The sequence below is a fragment of the Cynocephalus volans genome, chromosome 4, assembly GCF_027409185.1.
Source record: "Cynocephalus volans isolate mCynVol1 chromosome 4, mCynVol1.pri, whole genome shotgun sequence".
Classification (NCBI taxonomy): Eukaryota; Metazoa; Chordata; class Mammalia; order Dermoptera; family Cynocephalidae; genus Cynocephalus; species Cynocephalus volans.
In genome coordinates, this window is record NC_084463.1 from 45,872,212 (window position 1) to 45,899,780 (window position 27,569).

The following is a 27,569-nucleotide window of genomic DNA, read 5'->3' on the forward strand; positions in this document are numbered from 1 at the left end:
CAGATACATAATTTAAACTTATTTTGCATTAATTAACTTGTCTTTTTATTTTTTTTATGGCCTCATTTGAAAAACATAAGTGTCACAATGTTATCAAATGCAGTTTATCTTTTTATTTCCTTCTCTAGAATGTGATTTTGGTGGAATTTCTAAGAAATTGTTACCTAGCTTATAATTACAAATATTTACTCTATTATTTCTCTATAAGTTTTATAATTTTATCTCCTACAAACAATAAGAGATCTATTTTGAATACTTTTCTGAATGGGTGTGATTTGAGTGAGGGGTTCAACTTTATCCTTCTGCAAGTGTATATAATTTTCCCAGCACCATTTGCTGAAAAAAGCTGTCAGTACAAAAGACAGTGTTTTGTGTGTGTGTGTGTGTTTCTGGAAAAAATTAGCTAGTCTTTGCCATGCAGTATTTCTCCCTTATGTGAGTTCTCTGATGTCTGCTTAGGTGTGACTTCTGACAAAAGATGTTCTACATTCATTACAATCAGCCTTTCATATCCACAAAATCCACATTCATGGATTCAACCAACTATAAATCAAAAATAATTGAAAAGAAGAAAGTATGGCAATTCAAAATATACCAAAAAACTACAACAAATTATATTGTTTTTAATGTATTCAGTAATATAAGTAATCTAGACATGATGTGAAATTGTGCAGCAGAATGTTAGCTCACCACTTCATATAAGACTTGAGCATCCACAGATTTTGGTATCTATGGAAAGTTTTGAAACCAATCCCCTGTGGATATGAATGGACAGCTGTACATTCATAGGTTTTCTCTTTTACATGAGTTCTCTGATGCATCCTGAAGTGTGCTCATGACTAGTAAGGTTTGATTTCTGGTAGGAAGATTTCCTACATTCATTACATTCATATGGTTTCACAACTGTGTGAGTTCTTTGATGGACACGGAGGTCTGCTTTACTGTAGAAAGGTTTCCTATATTCTTTACATTCATCTGGATTCTCACATGCATAAATTCTCCAATGCTTGCTGAGGTTTGACTTCTGGTGAAAGGTTTTTCCACATTCATTACATACATAGGGCTTCTCATCTGTGTGAATCTCTGATGCATGCTGAAGATTGACATGTTTGAAGGTTTTTTAACACATTGTATTCATAGGGCCTTTTCTATGTGTGATTTTTCTTACGTTTATTGAGATCCAAGTTATGGTAGAAAGATTTTGTACATTCTTTATATTCATATGGTGTCTCACCTGTGTGAGTATTGTGATATACACTGAAGTCTGATTTACTTTAGAAAATTTCTGAACATTGTTGTCATTCATATGGTTTCTTACCTGTGTGAATTCTCTGATGTCTGGTGAGGTCTGACTTTCTGTGAAAGGTTTTCCCACATTGACTACACTCATATGGTTTCTCACCTGTGTGAGTTCTCTGATGTACAATGAGGCATGATTTACTGGAGTAAGTTTTTCTACATTCTTTACATTCATATGGTTTTTCACCTGTGTGAATTCTCTGATGCTTGCGGAGATCTGACTTCTCATAAAAGGTTTTTCCACATTCACTACACTGATATGGTTTCTCACCTGTGTGAGTTCTCTGATGTACAATGAGGCATGATTTACTGGAGTAAGTTTTTCTACATTCTTTACATTCATATGGTTTTTCACCTGTGTGAATTCTCTGATGCTTGCGGAGATCTGACTTCTCATAAAAGGTTTTTCCACATTCACTACACTGATATGGTTTCTCACCTGTGTGAATTCTCTGATGCCTGCTGAGGACTGACTTCCTGTGAAAGGCTTTACCACATGCAGTACATTCATATGGTTTCTCACCTGTGTGAATTCTCTGATGCACACTGAGGAGTGACTTCCTGTGAAAGGTTTTTCCACATTGACTACATTCATATGGTTTCTCACCAGTGTGAATTCTCTGATGCACACTGAGGAGTGACTTCCTGTGAAAGGTTTTTCCACATTCACTACATTTATATGGTTTCTCACCTATGTGAATTCTCTGATGCCTGCTGAAGTGTAACTTCCTGTGAAAAGTTTCTCCACATTCACTACATTCATATGGTTTCTCACCTGTGTGAATTCTCTGATGCACACTGAGGTGTGACTTCCTGTGAAAGGTTTTTCCACATGCACTACATTCATATGGTTTCTCGCCTGTGTGAATTCTCTGATGCTCACTGAGGAGTGACTTCCTGTGAAAGGTTTTTCCACATTCACTACACTGATATGGTTTCTCACCTGTGTGAATTCTCTGATGCCTGCTGAGGTGTGACTTCCTGTGAAAGGTTTTTCCACATGCACTACATTCATATGGTTTTTCACCTGTGTGAATTCTCTGATGCTTGCGGAGATCTGACTTCTCATAAAAGGTTTTTCCACATTCACTACACTGATATGGTTTCTCACCTGTGTGAATTCTCTGATGCCTGCTGAGGACTGACTTCCTGTGAAAGGTTTTTCCACATTCACTACATTCATATGGTTTCTCACCTGTGTGAATTCTCTGATGCTCACTGAGGAGTGACTTCCTGTGAAAGGTTTTTCCACATTGACTACATTCATATGGTTTCTCACCTGTGTGAATTCTCTGATGCCTGCTGAGGCCTGAGTTCCTGTGAAAGGTTTTACCACATGCAGTACATTCATATGGTTTCTCACCTGTGTGAATTCTCTGATGCACACTGAGGAGTGACTTCCTGTGAAAGGTTTTTCCACATTGACTACATTCATATGGTTTCTCACCAGTGTGAATTCTCTGATGCACACTGAGGAGTGACTTCCTGTGAAAGGTTTTTCCACATTCACTACATTCATATGGTTTTTCGCCTGTGTGAATTCTCTGATGCCTGCTGAAGTGTAACTTCCTGTGAAAGGTTTCTCCACATTCACTACATTCATATGGTTTCTCACCTGTGTGAATTCTCTGATGCACACTGAGGTGTGACTTCCTGTGAAAGGTTTTTCCACATGCACTACATTCATATGGTTTCTCGCCTGTGTGAATTCTCTGATGCTCACTGAGGAGTGACTTCCTGTGAAAGGTTTTTCCACATTCACTACACTGATATGGTTTCTCACCTGTGTGAATTCTCTGATGCACACTGAGGTGTGACTTCCTGTGAAAGGTTTTTCCACATGCACTACATTCATATGGTTTCTCACCAGTGTGAGTTCTCTGATGCTCACTGAGGAGTGACTTCTCATAAAAGGTTTTTCCACATTCACTACACTGATATGGTTTCTCACCTGTGTGAATTCTCTGATGCCTGCTGAGGTGTGACTTCCTGTGAAAGGTTTTTCCACATTGACTACATTCATATGGATTCTCACCTGTGTGAACTCTCCGATGCTTGCTGAGGTTTGAGGAACTGTGAAAGGTTTTCCCACATTCATTACACACATATAGCTTCTCCCCTGTATGTGTTCTCTTATGGATTGTAAGGGGTAATTTCTTCATGAATGATTTATCACATTCACTATATTTATAGGGTTTCTCTTCTGTGTGTATTTTCTGCTGTTCAGTGAGTTCATAATTTTCACAGAACTTTCTCCAACATATGTCAAACTGAAAAGCTTTCTCTGATACTGGAATTATCTCTTGGGCAAGAACAGCTGACTTATGAAAGACTTTCCCATACTCAAATTTACAGGACATCTCTCCTATATACGCTTTCTTCTGTTCCAATAATATTGGCTTTGTGTTGAAGGATTTCCATTGTCCACTATATTCAAAAGCCTGCTGCTGAACATGAATCTTGGAATGCTGATTAAGATACTCACAATGTCTCCACAATTTTCCAGTTATATTAGCCTCATCAGATTTCTCTCCAGCATGCATCCAATCAGCCTCTCTAGGAGGATGTACATTCTGACATACATTGAACTCTTTGCACCTCAGTCCTAAATACTTTTCATTATTTATAATTGAACTTGAAATATGGTTTGAGCTCAAATGAAATGCTTGTTCTATTTCAACTCTCTCCTCAGTTGATGTATTGCTGTTGGTAATTACAACATCCTGCAAATATGTATCATGACGTTCTTGGCTTTTTGTAATTAGAACTTCGACTATCTGAACATCTAAAATAAGAAAAAATTACCATATCCATAAGTCACACATAAGTATTGCTAAAATGAGCATGTAAAAGTAAAGAAGTTTTTTCATATTCTCATGGCATAGGATTGTACAAAAATGAATAATAGAAATTGGATTTATAAGTATACATGTTTCCTACATACTACAATAATGTAATAAATTGTATTAACATATTTTCTAATGTACAATTTTATTTTTCATTCATAAGAAAATATTTGGTAAAACTTTCACCTATGCTTGGTCATAATTTTCAACCAAGTGCTTATCATCTGACATTTGTTTAACTTATTTTATTTCTCTATTTTATTCTTATAACAACAGTGGGTATCACATAGTGCTTTTTTCCCTTCTTATTCTGATTTCAGTATGGCAATACTTTATTGGATCAGGTAGTTTCAGGTTCAGCAGGAAACCAATTTTCTTTCCTTTAAACAGAAATTTGGCTTAGTGCAGAATTTTGCCCCTATTGTTTGTTTAGTTTTCATTCTTCCCTACAAAAAGGCTATAGACACCTGGAAATTTTTCAGATAAAACATCTCCTTTCCCACACAGTAGATAAAGACATCTTACTACAAATTTCTCATTTAACCTCACTGCCTCTGCTTCTCAAAAAGCTCCATTTTACCACACTGTGCACCCCTTTTCTGCAGGTTTAAGATATTTGGTTGTCAACCCAGGATGTCCCCACAATATTTCCATTTCTATTTAGCTCCTTCTGAGTTTAACTGGCATTCTACCTCTATTTTCTGGTGCACACACCTCTGCTTTATAATTTGCTGCTTCTGAAGGCTTTTATGTTTTGCAATGAAGTTTCAGTTGTGTCCTATTTCCATAAAAAATAAAGTCTTGTGTACATTCCTTGTTCTCTTTGTTGGTTTAGAATAATATTCACAAAGAGAAGGGGAACATGCTAACTTCAAGTTCCAGTACTCCACAAAAAAATCTGAGCCCTTCAACATAAAACTCTTGGTTCACATGATGTTGGGACCCACAATCTCCTGAATCTCCTTCCAAGTCCAGTAGCTCCTTTCCAGGTGCCTATGCTGTATCCATAACAGCTTCATACTTTCTGATTCATGGTACACAATGCTCACTTCTGGACCTCTTTGCTCATCCTCTTATCAACTCCCTAGGTAACCTCCTATATAATTATGGCTTTAAAAATCAGCTGTAAGCCACCAATTTCCAAATTTGTAGCTCCAATAGTGATGTCCTCTCTAAACTCTCAATTTTATACTTATGCAAGTATAATATGTTAAATTTGGAAAAGAGTTAAGTTGAACTTACGCTATGCCAAAGTAAACAATAATCTTCCTAGAACTGCCCAATCTGGATATCCTTCTTAAATTCTCACTACCCACTTTTCTGTCTCTCTCACTGTGGTTACATATTCCTCATGATTCTAATACAAATATTTAGTGTATATTATTATCTTGTTTCTCATCAGAATGTGAAACCTCTGAAAGAGACATTATTTAGATTATTGCTATTTTAAGTACAAATATATATAAAATAAACAGTACTTAAAACCCACTTAATAATGATGTAGTTAAAAAATATGTGTATAAATAAATGTTTGTTCTATAATTTAAATTTTCCCCCAAACTCATATTGAAGTTTGATCATCATATTAACAGTATGAAGAGTGTGGAAAATCTAACTATGGTATTTGAACTGTAAGGCTTTGAGGAAGTTATTACATAGTGAAGGCCATGCCTTTATGAATGGATTGATCTGTTCATGAAATAGTGACTTAATGGGTTATTGAGGGTAGATTGGTGGCTTTAAACAGCATGTGGACACACTTTTGCCACTCTCGTCTTGTGACACAGTGCACCAACTGTGGACTCTGCTGAGAGTCCCTACAAATGAGAAGACCCCCACCAGATGTGATACCTAAACTTTGGACTTGTCTGCCTACATAACTATAAAAAATAAATTTTGTTTCCTTATAAATTACCCGTTTTCAGGTATAAAATTACAAGTAGAAAAACATGGACTAAAACATTCTGGAAGGAGATGTACATGATAATGGACCAAAAGAGAGATACCAAGAATACTGATAAAGTTCACAGTAAATAAAAGGGTCTAAAACAAGAAAGGTAGAGATTAGATTTGTGGAAGTATATGAACTACTCATTAAAATAAAACGTGGGTATATAAGTGTTAGAGCTCTATTTGGAGATTATATAATGCATGAGTTTCTAAGTAGGCCAGGAGTTCTCTGGTCTGAAATCTAGCAAATATATTGGTAAAAACAGCTGAACATGACCAAAATCTGCTGGACCTTACTCTTTCCAGCCTCAGTGCCCAGGACATACTGACCTTGTAGACTCTGGTTTTGGGAGTCTATTGTCCATTGTTCTGCTTCTTGCTCCAACTTGAAGATCACTTCAGGTTTGGTAATGCAGTACCCTTTAATGGATAATAACAGGGACTTTGCAAAATTGTTGTCAGGTTCTTGAAAGGATGACAAGAGCTCATCTTAAGATGCTATGAAATGACAGGGCCAATTTGAATGTTTCTTTGGAGAGGGATGATGCATTATTTATGGAATAAAATCCTACCTAAATAGCATTAAATCTTATAAGTGGTTCCTTTATTTACCATAGAGGAAGAAAGTACTGCCCCTGACACTGAGGAGTTTCACTCACCCAATGACACCAGGTTGCTGTAGGTCTCCAGCATCACACTCCTGTACAAAGTCCTCTGACCATCATCAAGGTCCTGCCACTCCTCCCATGTGAAGTCCACAGCAACATCCTCAAAAGACACTAACCCCTGTAACAGCACATTTCTCCTCAACTCAAGTCATGAGACCTGGTTCACAAAATGGAAATCTGGAAGTTCATAATTCTGTGGGTGCATGTACATAGGTATCTTACAACAGGTACAGTATTCCATATGGTAGAAGAAATAAAAATCACAACAGGAAGATTCTGCAAGTGTAATAAATTATTAATTATAAAAAATACTACTACAAAGCCACTTTGCAGATCTAGACCATCATTCTTGCTACAGATAAAAGGATGAATAAAATTCTACTCCTCCAAGGGATCTATGATTAGTATGAAGACATAAGTATAAATAATTACCTGAAAAAAAGTGCAAGTTGAACTAATTTAGAACCAAGTTCAATATAGACTGGCTTAAGAAAGAATGAGAAAATAGAGTTCTATTTTGTGTTCAATTTCAACTCCACTGAAATGCCAAAGATGCTTAGCCTTTCCATGTAATGTATGTGAGTAAACAGCAAAAGTCCAGTCAGAAGGGCACAAACAACTCACAATATATTAAGAGAACTACATACGGTACTAGGTATAGGGGATGGGATAAAAACAATTTGACCAAAATCAAATATCAAAAACCTTATGCACTCATTGTTGACTTTAAATTACTTTCAAATTAAAAGCATGTACCAAACATTTCCAAATTTTCTTTCTGTGTCCAAAAATTTGCTTGTGCCCACCCCGGGGTGAATACTGCCACTTTTCAAACCACGAGGTTAAATAATAAGGTCGTTTAAGGACAGGTAAATAACATAATCAGATTTGCATTTGACATTCATCCACTAGAAGGGAATGGTTAAGGTGCTTATGGGAGAATCATAGGGGGAAAAACAGAGTAATAGATGATCACCTGTCATCAGGACACACAGCAGTGAGCATAGCAAAGAGGAAAAAAGGAAAGAAAAAGCAGGAGCAGAATATGGTTCTAATTTGCTGTGCAGAGAATAAAAATAAGAGTCTTATTTCAAGGCTATTTACATGATTTCAGCTACATAGGTATTGGCATTGTAAAGTAAAATTTGGAAAATGGGTTTTAAAAAAAACTATAATGCAGAAGTGACACAGATTTGAACACATTATAATTAAAATATCTGTGAAAATGTCCAAATGGCAATTAGATATATAATTTCAGTGTTTAGGACAGATATCTAAGCTGATAATTAAGACTGAGAAAATATCAGAATTTCATTGATACCTTTAGCAATCAGAGTTAATGAATCTATAACATTAAATTAAAATTTTAGGGAATCTGCAGAAACATTAATATATAAAGATAGAAGAAGAGAAATAGACTGTGAAGATCAGGAAAAATTTTCTGAATTTATTTCATGAATAAAGGAAAACTCAGTATTAAGAAGTTTACCAATAAAATTGATCACTTTCATAGTTATGAAGGAAAATCATTTGATTATCTACATAAACATTAAAAAGGTACTTCTAGAAATACGTTCCAGTTTTCTATTCCTGCACACACACACACACACACACACACACACACAAAGAAAAACACTTGGAAATCATCACTCCATTGGAACAACAAATAAAAAGCTGAAGACTGAAAAATCAATAACTCTTCTTGAACAGTAAGAAAGAAAAGGACACAGAGCACACTGCTGCCCCAAAGATTAGAGAGGCAGACAGGCAAATATATGGAGTCATGGCTTACAGGAGTGGATATTTACTATTGGAAACCACCACGGGAAACAGCGTAAGAGCTTGAAAACTTAAATTGTGACTGACAAATTGATGGAGGCTCATCAATAGAGTTGTAGACAACTCTGAGGGTTAAAACTCCAGGAGACCCAGTCATAGCAGGAAACCAAAGTACTATGTAATTCACTGTCAAAAGCATGAACAGGATCCTACAGTTAATAATAAAAAAGATCTCCCCCCTTGCTTTCACCTGTGAGAGCAAAAAGGCAAACATTTAAATATGCCAGAATATTCTATTGTTTATTCATTACCTACTTTAAGATATTTTGTTAAAGAACTCCAAATGGACCAAGACAGCTCCCCCCTCTCCACAGCTTAAGACCACATTACTGAATGCATATTTACAGTAGTTTCTTTTCCCTGTTACATCATATCGGGCTATAAAGAAAACAATTACAAGGCATTTTTAAGACAAAAAAAAAAAAAACAGAATAAACAAGTAAAGAAACACAGCTGGAAGTGATAGAGCAAGCATCAGAAAAAGCCATGATCAGAATGTTAAAACTGTCAAACAAGTTTTATTTTAAAACTCTGATGAATAAGCTTAGGGATCAAATGGATAAAGTAGACACTACTCAACAGCAGATGGGCAATGAAAGTACACATAAAAGTTCTAAGGAAGTACCAAAACAAACAAACAAACATAAAAACAGTAACACAGATCAAAAACAGTGTAACCGAAATTAGGAATGTTTTTAATTGGCTTATTAACAGACTGAACAAGGCTGAGAAAAGAATCTCTGAGCTTGAAAATACATCAATAGAAACTTCAAAATCTGAAAAGCAAAGAGAACTAAGACAGAAAAGAACATAATATCCAAGGACTGTGGGAAAAACTACAAAATTGTCCCATAGAATAATGAGAATACCCCCCCCCCAAAAAAAATAGAAAGAGAGACAAAAAGAAACAGAATGTATATTTGGAACAATAATGCTTGAGAGCGCCCACAGATTAATGTCAGACACCAAAGCAAAGACCCAGGAAACTCAGAGAATATCAACCATGATAAATGCCAAAAACTACACCTAAGCATATCATTATTAAAACACTGAAAATCAATTTTTTAAAAAAAAACTACAAAAAGGAAAAGAGAACAAAATCTTACTTATAGAGAAGAAAAGATAAGAATTACATACAAAATCTGCTCAGAATCCATGCAAGTAAGAACTCAGTGAAATGAAACTCTCAAAGCGTCAAGAGAAGAAACCCACTAACTTAGAGTTCTCTACCCTGTAAAATCATCCTTCAAAAAAGAAGGAAAAATAAAGACTTTCTCATATGAACAAAAATTAAGGAAATCTGCTGCCAGTGTAAATGTCTTGCAAGAAATATGAAAAGAATTTCTGTTGACAGGAGAAAAAGATGCATATAGGTCAGAAATCTTAACCTCCATAAAAAAAGGAACAGAATTAAAGAAGAAATAAGTGGAAGTAAAATAAAAGGTTTTATTTTTCTTATTCTGAATTGATCTAACATATAATAGGTTGTATCCAATAATTTTGGAAACAATGTGTAAAGTTATGTATGCTTTTACACACACACACACACACACACACAAAAATTAATAATTTTAAAATAGAAACTCAATAGAGACTTTCAAAAACAAAGAACAAAATATCTGATTTTTTGGAAAGATAAATAGAGTTAAGAATCCTATAAAAAGGCTATGGAAAAAGAGGACCAAAACAACCAATATTAGGAATGAGAGGAGGGGCATCTCTACAGATCCTGTGGACATAAAAGGATAATAATGATATACTATGACTAATTCTCTTGCACACATTTGAAAACTTAGATAAAATGGATCAAATCCTCACAAGATACAATTATCAAAATTCACACAATAAGAAATACACAATATGAATAAGCATATATCTGTTATAGAAAATGAGTAAATCATTAATAATCTTCAAAGCAGAAAACATCCTTCCCAGATGTGTACAATGTTAAATTCAACCAAACATTTAAGGAAGAAATTATAGCAATTCCCTACTGTGTATTGGTACTTCCCAACTCATTCTATGAGGGCAGCATTACCTCAATACCAAAACCAGGAAAAGACATTACAAGAAGAGAAAAGTACAAATCATTACCACTCATGAATATACATGCAAAAGTCCTCAACAAAATATTGGTAAACCTAATCCAAAAATGTAGTTAAAAGAGCTGTGCATTATGATCAAGTCAGATTTATTCCAGGCATGCAAAGCTGGTACACATTTGAACATCAATTAATATAATCCATCACATCAGCAGACTTAAATAGAAAAACCTTATGATCACAGCATAGAACCAGAAAAGCATGACAGAAAATACAGCATCATTCCTGATAAATACTCTCAGTAAACCAGAATTAGAGGGAAACTTCATCAACTTGATAGTCTATCCACGGAAACTACAGCTAATATGATACTTAATGGTGAGAAATTCAAAGCCTTCCAGCAAAATCAGAAACAAAGCAAGAATGCACCATCTCACCCCTCTTTTCAACATGGTACTTAAAGTACTAGCTCATGCAATAAGATAACTACTTAAAATAAATGGCATACATAAAGGAAAATAAAATAAAATTGTCTTTGTTTACAGATCATATGATAATGTGTAAAAAATCCAAAACGGACAAAAAAACTTCTGGAACTAATAAGTGATTATAATGTGATTGCAAGATCCAAAGTTAATATGCAAATTTCATCACTTTCCTATATACTAGCAACAAACACGTGGAATTTGAAGTAAAAAAAAACAAAAAACGAAAAAACAAAAACCACACTATTTACATTAGCACCCCAAAAAGGAAATAGTTGTGAATCATATATCTCACAAGAAATTAATATCCAGAATACATAGAATCCTTCAACTCACAAGTCAAAAAACAAATAACCTGATTAAAAATGGGCAAAGGTCTTGAACAGACATTGCTCCAAAGATGATATACAAATGGCTAACAAGCATATGAAAACATGCTTGACATCACTAACCATTAAAGAAATGCAAACTAAAACCACAATGACATATTACTTCACACACAATAGAAAAAAACAAGCACAGGCAAAATTGGAACCCTTGTCAACTGTTTTGTTGGTGGGAATGTAAAATGGTGCAGCCACTACAAAAATAATACAGTTGCTTTTAAAAAAATTAAAATTAGAATTACCATATAATCCAACAATCCAATTTTGTGTATAAATCCAAAATAATTAATAATAGTAGTGCAAAATATTTGCACAACTGTGTTCATGGCAACATTATTCACTTAAAAGTTGGAAGCATTCCAGATGTCCTTAGAGAAATGTGAATACAGAAACAAAACATTTTATTTTCATAAAGGAATATTAGATAGCCTTAAAAACAAAGAAAGTCCTCACAGTCTTATTGTATAACATGGAACTTTGATAATATTATGCAAAGGAAAATAAGCCACTCACAAAATGACAGATATTATATGGCTCCACTGATGAAAGTCAAATTTTTAGAAACACAAAGTAGAATGGTGGTTGTCAAGGACTGGGAGGAGAGGGAAATTGAGAGCAGTCATTTAATGAGTACAGACTTGCAGTTTTCCAAGATAGAAAGTTCTGGATATCTGCTGCACAACAGTGTGAATATACCTAACACCACTTAAAGGTTAAGAAATGGTTAAATTTATATGTGTATATGTGTTTTTTTACTGAAATTAAAAAGATTATTTTGAAAATAATTTTCAGAGGCCAGTAGTTGATCATACTGAAAAATAAATGAATAAATAAATAAAAATAAATTGAGTACCCAAAAACAATTTAGGAAAGTAAAAACAGAGGACAAAATGGCAATTGAGACAAAGAGAAAGTGGGAAGCAAAATAGCAGACCTAACTCTAACCTTATTAATAATTTGTTTCAGTTGAATTGGACTAAATATTCTACTTTATGCAGAGACTGTCAGCCTTGATAGGAAAGTAAGACCCAACTATATGCTATCCACAGAGACATGGTTTAAATACAAAGACACAAACAGAGTAAAATTTTAAAAAATGGAAAAAGATGTACTACATTTACAGTAAGTATAAAAAGCCTAAGTTGAGATATTAATACTAGCAAAAAGAAACTTCAAGACAAAATATATCAACAGGGAAAAAAGACAGCCCTTTCATAATAACAGAAGGATTATACATGAGGAAGATGTAACAATTATAACTATGTCTGTGCCTAAACACAGAGCCACAAAGTACACTCATGTGGTGCTTAAAGACTGGGTAAGTTCTGAAAAATGTGTCATTAGGCAACTTTGTCACTGCATGAACCTCATAGAGTGCACTTACAGAACCTACATGGTACAGCCTACTACATACCTGGACTATGTAATGTAGATTACTGCACAGATATAAATGGGGTCTGTTGACTAAAATGTTATGTGGCACATGAGTGTACCTGGAAAAGAATAACTGAGCTAAAGTGAGAAATTGACAAATCCACATTCATAGTTGCAGAATTCTTTTCTCTCAATAACTAATGAAATAACCAGATAAAATTGTCAGGAAGAATACAGATACAATTGACAAAATTGTAACTATATCATATTATGGATATGTATATTTGTCTCTGTTTCTGCCTCCTAGCATACAACTCCTAAAATCCTTAGACTCTTCAAAGTGATGAGTGTCACTTTGCATGCTAATCAGTTGGCTGGTGGCTGGCTGCACCTGGGTAAATTCAGGATGGGAGCTGATTGTCAGCGGAGCCAACTTTGTAATTAGAGGGTTGGGACTTGCAGCCCACACCCCCAACTTCCAGGGTGGGGAGAGGAACTGAAGGTTAAGTTGATCAACAGTGGCCTATGCTGCAATCAATTGTGCCTAATGAGACCTCCATAAAAACCCAAGAACACAGGGCTGAGGGAGCTTCAGGACAGTTGAACTCATCCGTGAGACAGGAGGGTGGTGTACCTCATATCCAAGGGAATGGAACCTCCTGTGCCAGGACCCTTCCAGACCTCACCCTTTGTATCTCTTCACCTATTTGTATTTTTCAAAATGTCCTTTGGAATGAATAAGTGTAAGTAAATGTTTCACTGAATTCTTGGAGCCCCTTTAGTAAATTAATATAGACTAAAGAGAAAAAAGGGCATTGTGGGAGCCAGTCAGAAGATCCAGGAACATGGACTTGCAACTGGCATCTGAAGTGGGGATAGTCTTGGGGATAAAGCTCTTAACTTATGAGATATGATGCTACCTCCAAGTAGATAGTGCCAAAATAAATTTGAATTAGAAATGCACCCTGCTTGATTTCTGCTGCAAAATTGCTTCTGGGCTTAGTGTATGAAGAGAAATCCTCATGTATCTGGTGTCAGCTGCCAGCAGTGTGTTCTGAGTATAGGAGGGGAAACTGAGTATGTTTTCCCCATCCAACCTAATTGATATTTGTAGAGTACAATCTGAAGCTGCTATGAGTAAATGTGTCCACCAATGTTAATGTGTTGGAAACTTGATCCCTATTATAACAGTGTTAAGAGGGTAGGAAATCCAATTATAATATTTGCAAGGTGGGACCTTTAAGAGGTGACTGGATTGTGATGACAATGCCCTGGGGAATACATTAATCCACTTACAAAGTAATGGATTAATGTGTTAATGAGGTATCATGGGCATAGACTGGTGGCTTTGTACACTGGGCACATGAAAGTGCTCTTGCCATTCCCACCATGTGTTAATCTGCATTGCCATAGGACTCCCTACAGAGGCCCCACCATGAAGAAGATCCTGGACTTGATCTTAGCCTCCAAAATTGTAAAATATAACCTCTTCTCTTAATGCATTGTCCAGTTTCACATATTCTGTTGTAAGAAACAAAACAAAAAAAAGAAAAGAAAAGAAAAGAAAAAAAACCAGACTAATACAGAAACACTCATCAAGACACAGTACACACTGACCTATAAAACAAGTCTCAAGACTGAAATACTATAAAATATGTTTTAACCACAATAAAATTAAATTAGAAACCAACAACAAAAGTATATTCACAAAGTCTCAAATATTTGAAAATTACATGACACACTTTGAATGGAGGCTAAAAATCAAAGAGCCTGTGTCGGCTCTGTGGGGGTAGTTTTGGTCTAATGGATTTTAATGCACAGAAGCCTGTGCTTTCTAAAGTAATGATTACATCATTTCTTGTATCAAAAGGCCAGAGTTAGATAAAAGGTGAAAAAGAGGCCATTGGATCCCCAAATTACTATAAGCAAGAAATAGAAAAAAAAAAAAAAGTTGGTCAAGTACAAACCCAAGCATGTGAGGAATAAGGATACTGACAGAAAATTGTGACAGCCAAAGGGGAAGTGTAAAGAGTCACGAGGAAACTTTCCAGGGAAGAGGACCAGGCCCTGTTCAAAGAACTACAGCACATGGCCAGTGGGAATAACTAACTGATCAGACCAGTGTCTACAGGTGCCTCTCCTTCCCACCAGCCCTCTCTGAAAGGAAATGCCCACACGTTCCCGCCAGTGTCTTCACTGTGAGGTGGGTGTTTCTGGAGGAGCAGATGACAGGCCACAGGACCTGTTTATGTTGGGCTTTCAGCCCGTTCTTTAACAGCAAAACATTTCTGAGGCTCTTGAGAGCGGAAAATTATATTGTGCACATGACAGCATTTTGTGAGAAACTGTGGTCTTGAATTTTTTTTACCTTAAGGTACATTTCTAATAGCTACAAGGAAGTATTCAACAGGGAGTTTAATCTATGGTTGAAAGGCTGGAAAAGAGGTACAAACTGGAGAGGAATAGGTCTGAAAACTACAGAGGATTGAATCTCTCAAGAAGAATTGCAGAGTGAGAATAGGGCCCAGGATGGAGTGCTTGGATGGGCTCTGCTACAAATAGAAAGTAGAAGAATTCAGAGAAAAAAGAAATCATCAGTGAGGTCATCCTAGCAAGTAACACAGAAGAATTTCTGGGAAAAGGTCATGAACAGCAGTTTCAAATATGGCAGAAGATTCAAGTAAGGCAAAGGCTAGAGAATAGTCATTGAAATTGATTAAAATTTAGGTGATTGGCAAACTTTTGAAGAACTGAACTAAAACTATATTGAGTGGGTTCAAGAGCAAATGAATGGTGAGAACATTTTCCAGAAAATATAACTTTGCACAGTGTGCTACACACCTGCATGAACACAGGAACTGAAAGAAACTTATAGAGTTATTCAAGAATCTGTGGTTGACTCCATCCTCCCGATGATCCAGGTTTTAGCTGTGAATCAAATAAGGCCTTCCAAAAGCTGTTGGGTTCACACTGTTTTAGAAATTCCAGAAAAACCTTTTTAAGGGAATTGTTCTTAAGCACTAGGTTATTGTTTTTACTGCAGAAAACTGAAAGTATTTGTTTTCAAATTGGTGGTTAAAAAAAAACCTTCCACAACACACTCAATGAAAATTGTCTGTCAGACTTTGGTGGCAACAAATCTGGATGTTCCGTAAAAAATGTAGCATACTGTCCTCTCAAATTTCATTTCAATCAAGAAACAAAAGTTCCTTTTTGCCATGACATCAAAAGGACTGGAGACAAATTTGCACTCAGCATGGAATATCCTAACTTCTGCCTACCTGCTGTGTCTACATGCCAACTTTATCTTTTATTCCTACATTTCCCACAAGCTAAGTTTTACTTATTTATATTTTTCTATTTTAATTCATGGACCCCATAAAGGTCATATATACAATGTCAGACAAAGTAAAGAACATAAACAAACAACTCACCAAAGACTTATTCATTTTTTGTTGCTCTTGGAAATGCAAATAGCACTCTGGCTGCACAGCTGAAGGAGAAAGAAAATGGAGTGAATTAAGAAGAGAACTGGTGTGACTTGATCTTAGATTCTCCTGACCAAAACACTGCCAATTAGCTGGAAACAAGAACCACCACCACCAGCAACACAACAGACTTTTCTCCCTATTGGATGATAGTCCTTTATGCCTCAAAAAGAGGCAGCACATAACTAACTGAAGATGCATCTACAAATACATTAATTGACAAAAAGCAGACAATTTAATTTGGGGTTAATGAAAACCGATGAGGGTACTTAAAAAGTCTGCATAAACATTAAATTAAAAGATAATGTGAATCCTTCAATACAGTTTTTGAAGTCCCCTCACAGATTACCTACTGCTTTAGCAACATCTAATTTTACCTTAAGATATAATTTAATCATTTAAACCAAAGAACAAAATATCATGTCTTCACTAAAATTAATGTGATAAAATATACCTAGGCTGTATTAACCATTTGCCTATTAATACAGGGATTTCACACAGGAGTCCACATGAGTGTTTCCACTATAACATATCTTGCTTTTATATACCTAAACATCAGAAAAGTGTACATCTTGCACCCCAACATTTTTTGCCCATAAGTATAAGAAAAGACGTACATGATACATATTTCTTGTGGTACACTCTTCCAGTAATAATTTCCAGTGTCAGGTATCCCTGTATCCATCTTCTCATATAGTATGTTCTCGCAATAAACTGGGCTTTGCAATTGATTTTCTTTGGCCACTAAGACATTAGAAAATGTGATGCAAACATTGCTTCGGAAAGTGACTGCCGTTGGTGCTTGCCTTCTTAGACACAGTTATGTTGTAAAGAAGCCTGGGGCTACCCTGTTGGAGACACAGGACCTACCCAAGAGCCACCAAAAACTACAGGGCAAGTGAGTGATGACATCTTAAACCAACCAGCCTCAGTCGGGGCACAAGCTGACTGAAGCCTCATTTGTAATCCAGGCAACACTAACATAGAAACTGCCCACCTGAGCACACTCGAAAAAGCGTTTCCATAGCAAATACACATGTAGCAAATGAAATGCATTTTGTGTTTATTTCTGTTTTATAAGTCATTGAATTTTGGTTAGTTTCTTACCAATTTCCTTAGCAAATACCAACTGTTACACAGAAGATGCCAGAACTCAATAGAAACAAAATTATTTGGAAGAAGACATTTTAAATTACATGTCAAAAATAGTCAATAGAAATTCAAAATCACACACAAAAGTTTTGAAAATCACACAGAATGACAACTGGATGGACTTCAGTGAGGTTGTTAGAGCTCAGGGAGGCCACGTGAATTATATAAAGCAATTGGTTGCATCAGTAAAGTATGTTGTAAGTTTTTAAAATTTATTTTTCAAGTCATAAACAAGTCTATTTACCTAAAAACATAAAAAATAAAAAGTGTCTGTTACTTATAAGCAAGTATTACACTGTAACTTAATTACATTTTAAGATATAGGTGTGGGGCCACCTTGTGGCTCACTCGGGAGAGTGCAGCGCTGGGAGCGCAGCTGCACAGCGCCAAGGCCGCGGGTTCAGACCCTATATAGGGATGGCCATTGCGCTCACTGGCTCAGCACAGTGCAGCCGACACCAAGCCAAGGGTTACGATCCCCTTACCGGTCACAAAAAAAAAAAAAAGAAAAGAAAAAAGACATAGGTGTGGAGGAGAAGAGTGATGCAGTCTAATTTGCCCATTTTAAATAATGTTAAATAGGCTCCCATTATATCCTTGCAGATTTCATAATTTTTAAGAACAGATTACTGACATTAAGTGGAAAACACTTGTGTTGTTTACCCTTTGAAATCATATAATCCATAGAAAGTTTTGGAAATAAAAAAGGATAGTGATATTTAAGGCAAAGTATATTAAAGCAATGTTTAATCTAAGTTAATTTCATTCTCACAAAGATAATCTTAAAAGTAAACAAATGATTTTTTATATTTTTTTAATCTTAGTTTTATTGTAACATAGTTGATTGTACATATCTGTGGGGTTCAGAGTTGAATATCGATACCTGTGTGCAACATGTGATGCTCAAATAAGGATAACTGGCATGTTCAACAATATACAATGTCATCATTTTTCACAGCTCTTTATCAATTCCTCCCTCCCCCTTCCCCTTTCCCCCCTCTGGTAACCTCAGCTCTCCTTTTGAAAAGTTCAATGTATTATTGATTGTTTTTCTTTCCTTCTTTTAATTTATACATTTATTTTTTAGTGCCCACTTATGAGTGAAGGCATGCAGTCACTTATTTTGACTTAAGTGTGGCAAAAGGATAACATTATCCAAAAAGTCAGGCTGTGTAACATCAACAGATTATGTGACCATGGGCAAATCACATCTCCTAAAATCCATTTTTAAACAATCTTTCTAATAAGGTAGGAATAACTTGGCAAACACTTCCTGAACTATTGAGAACAACTATCAGGATAGTGAGAGCCTCAGGATTATCTCTAGATGCCACAAATGGTGATAGGCTATGTTTGAGAGAGCTCAGACACTCGAAACAATCAGGGAAGATAGAAGAAACGAGAGCGTGTTTGGAGGGCACTGTAGGCAGATCCTCTCAGATATGACAGGTTATTCCTTCATTCCAGACCATACATTCAAGCCCCCTACTATAAGTAACATTTCCTAGGCCCTCGCCTATACTCAAACTCATGTCTCTCTTTTTTTTTTTTCTTTTTTCGTGACCGGCACTCAGCCAGTGAGTGCACCGGCCATTCCTATATAGGATCCGAACCCGCGGCCGCTGGGAGCGTTGCCGCGCTCCCAGCGCAGCACCCTCCCGAGTGCGCCACAGGCTCGGCCCAAAACTCATGTCTCTTTTGAAAGATGGTGCAAATCTTTCAATAGCACCCAGTCCCCAATAGCTATTGCACGAGAACACCTCATTCAATCAACCAACTCGTGTTCACTCCAGACACTGAGATCAGTAATGGGTTGGGCTGTGCAAAGCTAGGATCTTGACCTTCTGGGACATTTTTGCCTGTGCACTGAAGCACTATTGAGAGGTCTCAGGTCAGAGGGGAATTCTTGCAGGGGAGATTCCAATTCACTGGGCACCATCCTTCAAACTTTTTAACACCTCCTTTACTCCTAAGAGAACTGGACCATCAGCCAGTGGCCCAATCTTTGTCCTAGAAGTCACTGTCCCTGGAGACTCGGTCATGTACAAACATCTGTAGACTCGGACCAGAAGTGCTAGGCAGGCTACACAGTGCTGGAGGGAACAGAAACTACACTTGCTAAAAGAGACACCAAGACGCCCCACAGATACAACTTGCAGAGAGTAACACTGAGTGTGCACACGCTTCACAATTCTTTCTCTGGGAACTTGAGGCAATTTCGCTACTATTGCGAATGCGCTCATCTTACACATCAGTAAACTGAATGTCACTAGTTTAGTACCAGGTGCCCTCATGGCAGGGCCGCAACGGGAACTCACCGAACACCTCCCAAGCTCACGCTGTCTTCAGGCGCCCCCACTCCAGACCCGCCGCCATCTTGGTCTTGGCCCCCAATGGCGGAGCTTCTGCAACCGGCTTTTGTTCTCCAGGAAGGACAAGCCCCGCCTTCTGCAGGCCCACATTCCTCTGACGAAGCAGTCGACAGAACAGGGGGAGGCCCCCCTTCCCCAGCCCAGGTCCATGGTTCAGACCAGCCCATCAGGCTCCGCCCACCTCAGACCGACCAGCGGACCTGTTCCACCAAACGCTGAGACACCCGTCTGCTCCACAGGGTCCCCTCCTTCACCCTCGCACCCACCTTCAAGGACACAGACTCCAACCACAGAATCTCGTCAGCACCGTGGAGGTGGCAGCAGCCTCCGGAAGATGAGGGGAACGGGCAAGGCCGCACATGCGCACCAGAAACCCAGAACAGCCCTGCCCGGATCCCGTGCGGATGACGTCATTTCAAAGCCAAACTACCTTTCCTAGGTTGCAGAGCGAACTGAGTGGCACATGCGCAGAAGAAACACAAGGCCGGTTCCATAGCTCTCTGCAGGCGATGTCAACGGAGGATGAGACTTTATTTCCCACAAGCCTCTGTGGTTCCCCCTTGGGAACAATGGAGGAAATCTTTATTTCTCCAGCGGGAAATCTGCTACTGGGACACCAGGCCGTGATGGAACAGCTGTGGTCTCTATCCAGATGTTGGTGATGAGGAATTCTGATTCTTGATTAAATCCTTATTTGATGAGAGACATTGTGGTGATAAAGGGAAAATTCAATGTGGGCAAATGAGTAGATGATATTAATAAGTTCCTTTTTTAAAATTTTTATTTCTGATATTAGTATATCTGTTATATAGATATATATATCGCTGTTATAGAACCCAAGTCTATTTTCTACAGATGCATTTTAAAGTATGAAAAAAACTGTTTCCCTATTTGACCTCATTTTATTTTTATTTTATTTTTTAATGTTTTTAATTTTTTTGAAGTAACTTATTATACATATTTGTGTAGTACGAAGTTAACTATCAGTAGTTGTGTACTACGTGCGACGGTAGAATCAGGATAGTTAGCTTATTCATCATCACAATATGTAATCATTCTTTGAAAAGATTTAACAAGCCAGAAATTATTATGGTAACTTTCTTCCAGTTCATCAAAAGATGTTTGTTTTCATCCAATAAACTAATTTGTGAGTCTCCAATGGATTTTATTGTACAATTGGGAAAATGCTATTGTGTATATAGTGAAATAAAATAGCAGGTCATAGGGTAGGTGCACTCCATAATCCTGTGTCAATTTACACTTGCAGTATCTGATAATTATTTGCCCCCAAACCCCCAGGTCCTGTTCATTCATCCATATATGCATCAGTCAAATATTTCATTATATGTTTTTGTGTGTTTTTGAGTGTATGTGATGGGCCTGAACTTTCCCTTTTCTTCCCTGGTTTCTGCCACAGACTTGGCAAGGAGTTCTGTGCATGGGTTTCTCAAGCCCCTGCTACCACTGAATTTTCTTTTCAAACAGAGAAATGCCTGGCTTGAGTCATCAAGGTTGATGTGGGCTTGAGTGGTAGAATGAGACCAAAATTGCTCAGAGATTATTATCACGGGGATCTGGTGATAGTCAGTAAGATTGAGAACAGCGGCTACTGTTTAGGATAATCTAAGAATGGCATTTTAATAAATATGTTCTGACATAATAATTTATCATAAAGAGGAAAGAAGAGAAAAAGCTATGTGTCAACAATGAAGGTGCAATATATACTATACCCAGATTAACAAAACTGAAATAATTTGTTGCTGGTAGATGGGAATACAAGAAATAGAAAAAGTGTTCTTAAGCCTGGAAGCAAATAACCCCAGACAATAATACAAATTCACACACAAAAAAAACATGGAGCCACTGTAAAGGTAAATGAGAAACTATAAAAGGCAATATAAGTGCACATTGTTTCTACTTTCTTCTCTTAATTGACTTAGAAAGAAACCTCATAAAGTTGTATATCTACATTGTATTGTTCTTCCTACAACATATAGAAATGTAATATACCAGAACTGATGAAGACCACCAGGCTAGAATTTTCTGAGGTCCTAGTGTGAAATCCACAGTCCCAGACCTTCTGTTTGGCCACAGCTGAGGGACATTACTCTCCATGAGAGGGTCTCATAAAAAATGCTGCCCATGCAAAAGCAATCATCTCAGCATCCAGCCACATGGACACATTGAGGTCAATGTGCATGTTTGACTTATTGTCTAACACCAGTGTTTAATGGGATGAAGAAAAAGAGTGCTTGAAATACACCAAAATGCTTCTACCATGAGGTTCACATTGGTACATAGTGGTAGTCACATTTACTAAGCTGCTGGTCACAGGTCCACTGGTGTCATGTCTAAGAAACTACTTCTCAAAGCAAGGTCACAAAACTCTGCTTCTATATTCTCCCATAAGAGTTTACTTTTTACATTTAGGTTTATAATCCGTTTTGAGTTAATTTTTGTGTATGCACCGAATCAAGAGTTTAACCTCATTATTTTCATTGTAAGTATCCATTTTTCTAAGCATTATTTGTTGAAAACCCTAAGTTTTACCTTTACATTGTCTTCTCGTATTTGTTGATAATCAATTTACCATAAATGTCAGGATTTGTTTGTTGACTTTCAATTCTATTCTACTGATACATATATTTTTTTCTGTGCTCTGTCGCTATCACATTGCCTTCATTACTGATGCTTTATAGCAAATTTTTCAGTATTATGTTGATTATACTGGGTCGCTTGCACTTTCACATAATTCTTAAGATGAGCATTTCTAGAAGAAAAAAATGTAGCTTAAGTTTTAATACGGATTGTATTGAATCTACATTTCAGTTTGGCAAGTATCATTATGTTAACAATGAATGTTAGCTACGTAAACCAGACATGTATTTTTATTTATTTAGGTCTTTTATAATTTCACTCAAAAAAGCAGTTCTGTTTTTGCTGTAAACATCTTGAACTTTCAAAAATTTATTCTGAAGTAGGTGTAAGATTTTAGCAGATATTCTTTATCAGGTTCCTTCTATTTCCAGTTTGTTGTGTGTGTTTAATCACGAAGATGTGTTACCTTTTTTTTATGCTTTAAATGCACATATTGGGAATCAGCTTCTTCTACAGACACTTTAAAACCAACGGTTCATCTTCCTTTCTGTTTCTGGATCCTTCTCTCACAAACGCAATCTTTCTGAAGGCAAATCAGATTCTATGTATTAAAAACAGGGTGAGTGGATGAATGAGTAGTTGAGAACCCTTGATCTCAGTTATCCTTGCAGCTGACTGCTGTGTTATTGAGGAGGTTTGGTTTTCACTCCCATGAAATGTAAATTAGAAATTCAAATACCAGGGGCCGAGCCCATGCCACACTCGGTAGCGTGCAGCGCTGGGAGCGCGGCGACGCTCCCACCGCGGTTTCGGATGCTATATAGGAATGACCGGTGCACTCACTGGCTGAGTGCCGGTCACGAAAACGACCCCCCCCCCAAAAAAGAAATTCAAATACCAATAATGTTAGAGGGCAGGAAGGAGGATACCTGTAGAGTGCACACTTTAGAAATTTGTCTTCTCTTTATTTACTGTGAAGTGGAAATATTAGCACCAAGGGAGAAGAACTTGTAGAAAATACAGCATATCAAAGGTGTGTGTAGCTGAAAATAAAAGAGAAAAATAAGTAAACCTTTATTTACACAAGGATTATGTTGAAGGAAGTAGAAAAGATTTTGGCCATAGATTTCAGAAGTGCGTTTGTGCATTTTGAAAATACTGCTTCTGGTTTATTTTATGAGGGGTCTGATACCATCCTATCTATTTCAGAAGTCTGGATGGTAACCACTGTGTCTGCCTCCATCATGTGTGGGAAGTGTCTGTTCCACATTCTCTCCTGTTACAGGTAAGAGGGCTCTGGGAGTCACCTGTGGGTCTTCAGCTGGAAAGCGTGTGACAGGCTGTTCTTGAGTTCTCGCTCTGTTTCCTTCTCCCTGAGTCTCATGGGATATCTGTAATCTAAATGCTGTGCACCCTGGTTGTCTGTGATTGTAGTCAAATGCCTCAATGACAATCTCCCAGTCACTTGTAGGCTATTATGGGAAGGAGCAGACAACATTTGGCTGGGGAGGGGAGCAGCAGGTTACAGACATCCAGTGAGACTCCCCACCCCAGCCAAATGTGTTTACTCCTTCCCACAATAGCCTACAAGTGACTGGGAGATTTTCAGGGAGGCATTTGACTACAATTACAGAAAACCAAGGTGCACAGCATGTCGGTTTTTAATTCAATAGATATAATTTCCTAAATGGTGTAAGGTAAGGGTCCGACTTTATTTTTTTTGCACATGTGTGTCCTGTTTTCCCAGCATTATTTGTTGAATAGACTACCCTTTCCTGATTGTGTAGTCTTGCCATTTTGGATGAGGATTATTTGAACATATATGAGGGTACTTCAAAAAGCTATCTTTTATTTTATTTTTTCACAAATATTTTGAAGTACCCTCTTGTGTGAGATTTTATTTCTGGGATTCCTGTTTTATTCCACTGGTCTAAATCTCTGTCTTTATGCAAGTTTCGTACTATCTGGATTACTGTAACTTTGTAATATGTTTGGAAATCAGAAAGTGTGAGGGCCAAAATTTGCTTTTCGCCCATCTCTAGTATCTTTAGGTTTGTTCTCTCCTTCTGAATGTTCAACATATTGTTTTGGCTTCTTCCTTCCTTCCTCCCTTCCTTCCCTCCTTCCTTCCTCCCTCCCTCCCTCCCTCCCTCCCTGTTAAGAGTGAGAACATGTGTTATTTCCCCTTCCTTGTTTGGTTTATTTCACTTAACATGATTTTCTCCAGACACATCCATGTTGCTGCAAATGGCAGAATTTCATTCCTTTTTATGGCTGAGTATGTATACACATTTTCCTTATCCAGTCATCAATCGAAGGACATTTAGGTTGGTTCCATATTTTGGCTATTGAAAATAGAGCTACTATGAACATGGGAGTGCACGTATCCGTTTAGCATGATTATTTCCATTCCTTTGGATATATGCCCAGTACTGGGATTGCTGGATCATATGGTAGTTCTATCTGTAGTTGTTTCAGGAACCTCCATACCATTTCCCATAACGACTGCACCAGTTTACAGTTCAACCAGCAGTGTAGAAGAGTTCCCCTTTCCCCGCATCCTTGCCAGCATTTGTTATTCTCAGTCTTTTAATAATGGCCAGTCTAACTGGCGTGAGATGATATCTCAATATGGTTTTGATTTTCATTTCTCTAATGATTAGTGATGCGGAGCATTTTTTCATTTGTCTGCTGGACATTTGTATGTCTTCCTTTGAAAAACGTCTATTCATCTTCTTTGCCCATTTCTTAATTGGGTTATTATTCATCTATATATTTATTTTTACTGTATAGTTGTTTGAGTTCTTTATATATTCTGGATATTAATCTCTTGTCAGATGTATAGTTTGCAAATATTCTCTCCCCTTCCATACGTTGTCTTTCCACTCTGTTGATTGTTTCCTTTGCCATGCAGAAGCAATTTACTTTGATATAATCTCATTTGTTTATATTTTCTTTACTTGCTTGTGCTTTGGGGGTCTTCTGCATAAAGTCTTTGTCCAATCCTACTTGCTGAAGTGTTTCCCCTATGTTTTCCATTAGTAATTTTATGGTTTTGGTCTTATATTTAAGTCTTTAGTCCATTTTGAGTTGATTTTGCTATGTGGTTAGAGGTACAAGTCCAGTTTCATTCTTCAGCATAGGGATGCCCAATTTTCCCAGCACCATTTATTGAAGAGGCAGTCTTTCCCCCAGTGTATGTTCTTGTTGATTTTGTCAAAGATCAGTTTGCTGTAAGTATGTGGGTTGATTCCCAGGTTTTCTATACTGTTCCATTGATCCAAGTGTTCGTTTTTATGCCAGTACCATGCTGTTTTGGTTACAATAGCTTTGTAATATAATTTGAAGTCAGGTAGTGTTATGCCACCGGGTTTATTTCTAGATTTTGCTCAGGATTGCTTTGGGTATTTGAGGTCTTTTGTTTTTATATATGAATGTTAGGATTGCTTTTTCTTTTATTGTGAGGAATGTCATTGGTATTTTGATGAGGATTGCATTGAATCTGTAGATTGCTTTGGGTGAGATAGGCATTTTCAGGATGTTAATTCTTCCATTCCAAGAGCATAGTATGCCTTACCACCTTTTTGTGTCCTCTTTAATTTCTTTCAGTAGTGTTGAAAGTATAGAATACATTATTTTAAAGTATGCTCACTCTGTTGTACAACAATATATATCCTGAAATTACTTGTTCTGTCCATCTGAAATATTTTATCCTTTGACCAACATATCTCCTTTTGTCACCCCACTCTGAACCCCAGATAACCACCATGGTACTCTGTTTCTATGAGTGAGACAATTTTGGATTCACATATAAATGAGTTCATGAAGTTTTTGTCTTTCTGTGCCTGCCATATTTCATTCAGCATAATGTCGTCCAGGTACATGCAGTTTTCTTTTAAGGATGAAAAGTATCCTGCTGTTGTTGTTTTTTTTAATTACTGTACATGCATGTGGGTACAATGTTGATTTTCAATACTTGTTTTCAACGTGCGGTGGTTAGATCAGTGTAGTTAGGGTATTCATCATTACAATATACAATCGTTTTTTGTGTCTGTTGACCAAATCCTTATTAGCCCCCTTCCCTCTCCCCTCTCCTACCCCCCCCATTTTCCACCTCTAGTTTTTTGTAAAGAAAATGTAATTTTATTAATATTATTTTTTACATTCTAGCATGTGGTTGCCATGCAGTTGGGAGGGAGGGGGAGAGGAGAAATGGGAAGGAAATGGAGTGGAAGAAGGAAGAAGGAGGAGAGGTGGTATTGAGGCCTGTGGCATCCCCTCATTCCCACAGGAGAGACTGGGGGGATTCCAACAGTGGCTTGCTCATTGCTGGGCTGGGTGCAGATGTAAGGCAGGTGTGATAAAAGCCCTCACCACCCACTGTCCCAGCTTGGGAACCCAGGGCCTTTCTTGCTACAGCTTGGTGGTTGCCACTGGGCTGGTTGCATGTGTTGGGGTATGTGGCTGATGCCCAAGAGCCCCCGCCATCCTGGGTGGGACAGCTCGTGGCACTCCCTGCAGTGGCTCAGTGCTCACTGCTGAACTGGCTGCAGGTGTCAGGGTGTTGTGGCTGTGGCCCAAGGCCCCACACCACCCCAGCTCTAGAGAGCCCAGGGTGCTTCCTGCAGTGACTCAGTGATCACTGCTGAGCTGGCAGTGGGTGTTGGGGGTGTGAGGCCAAAGCTTGAGCTCCCCCACAAACTCAGCTCAGGAAAGCCTGGCTTGCTTCCTGTGGTGGCTAGGTGGCTGCCACTGGGCTGGTTGTGGCCACATCTAGTTTTTTAAAAGTTCAGTCTATTACTGTGATTGTTGTTTCTTTCTTTCTTTCTCTCTGTCTTTCTTTATTGTTCATTTGTTTATTTATGGATTCAGCTCCCAGTTATGATTATGCATATGTGGTATTTCTCTTTCTGTACCTGGGTTGTTTCACTTAGGAGAATTTTCCCCAGGCTCACCCATGTTGTTGCAAATGGCAGAATTTTATTCTTTTTTATGGCTGTGTAGTATTCCATTATGTTTATATACCACAATTTCCTTATCCAGTCATCCATCCGTAGACATTTAGGTTGG

General features: G+C 37.5%; 1 pseudogene; it reads right to left on the reverse strand.

Annotated features, from left to right (window-relative positions):
• Nucleotides 1-399: 399 nt before the first annotated feature.
• LOC134376089 (zinc finger protein 717-like) lies at nucleotides 400-19,571 on the reverse strand (annotated as a pseudogene).
• Nucleotides 19,572-27,569: the final 7,998 nt, after the last annotated feature.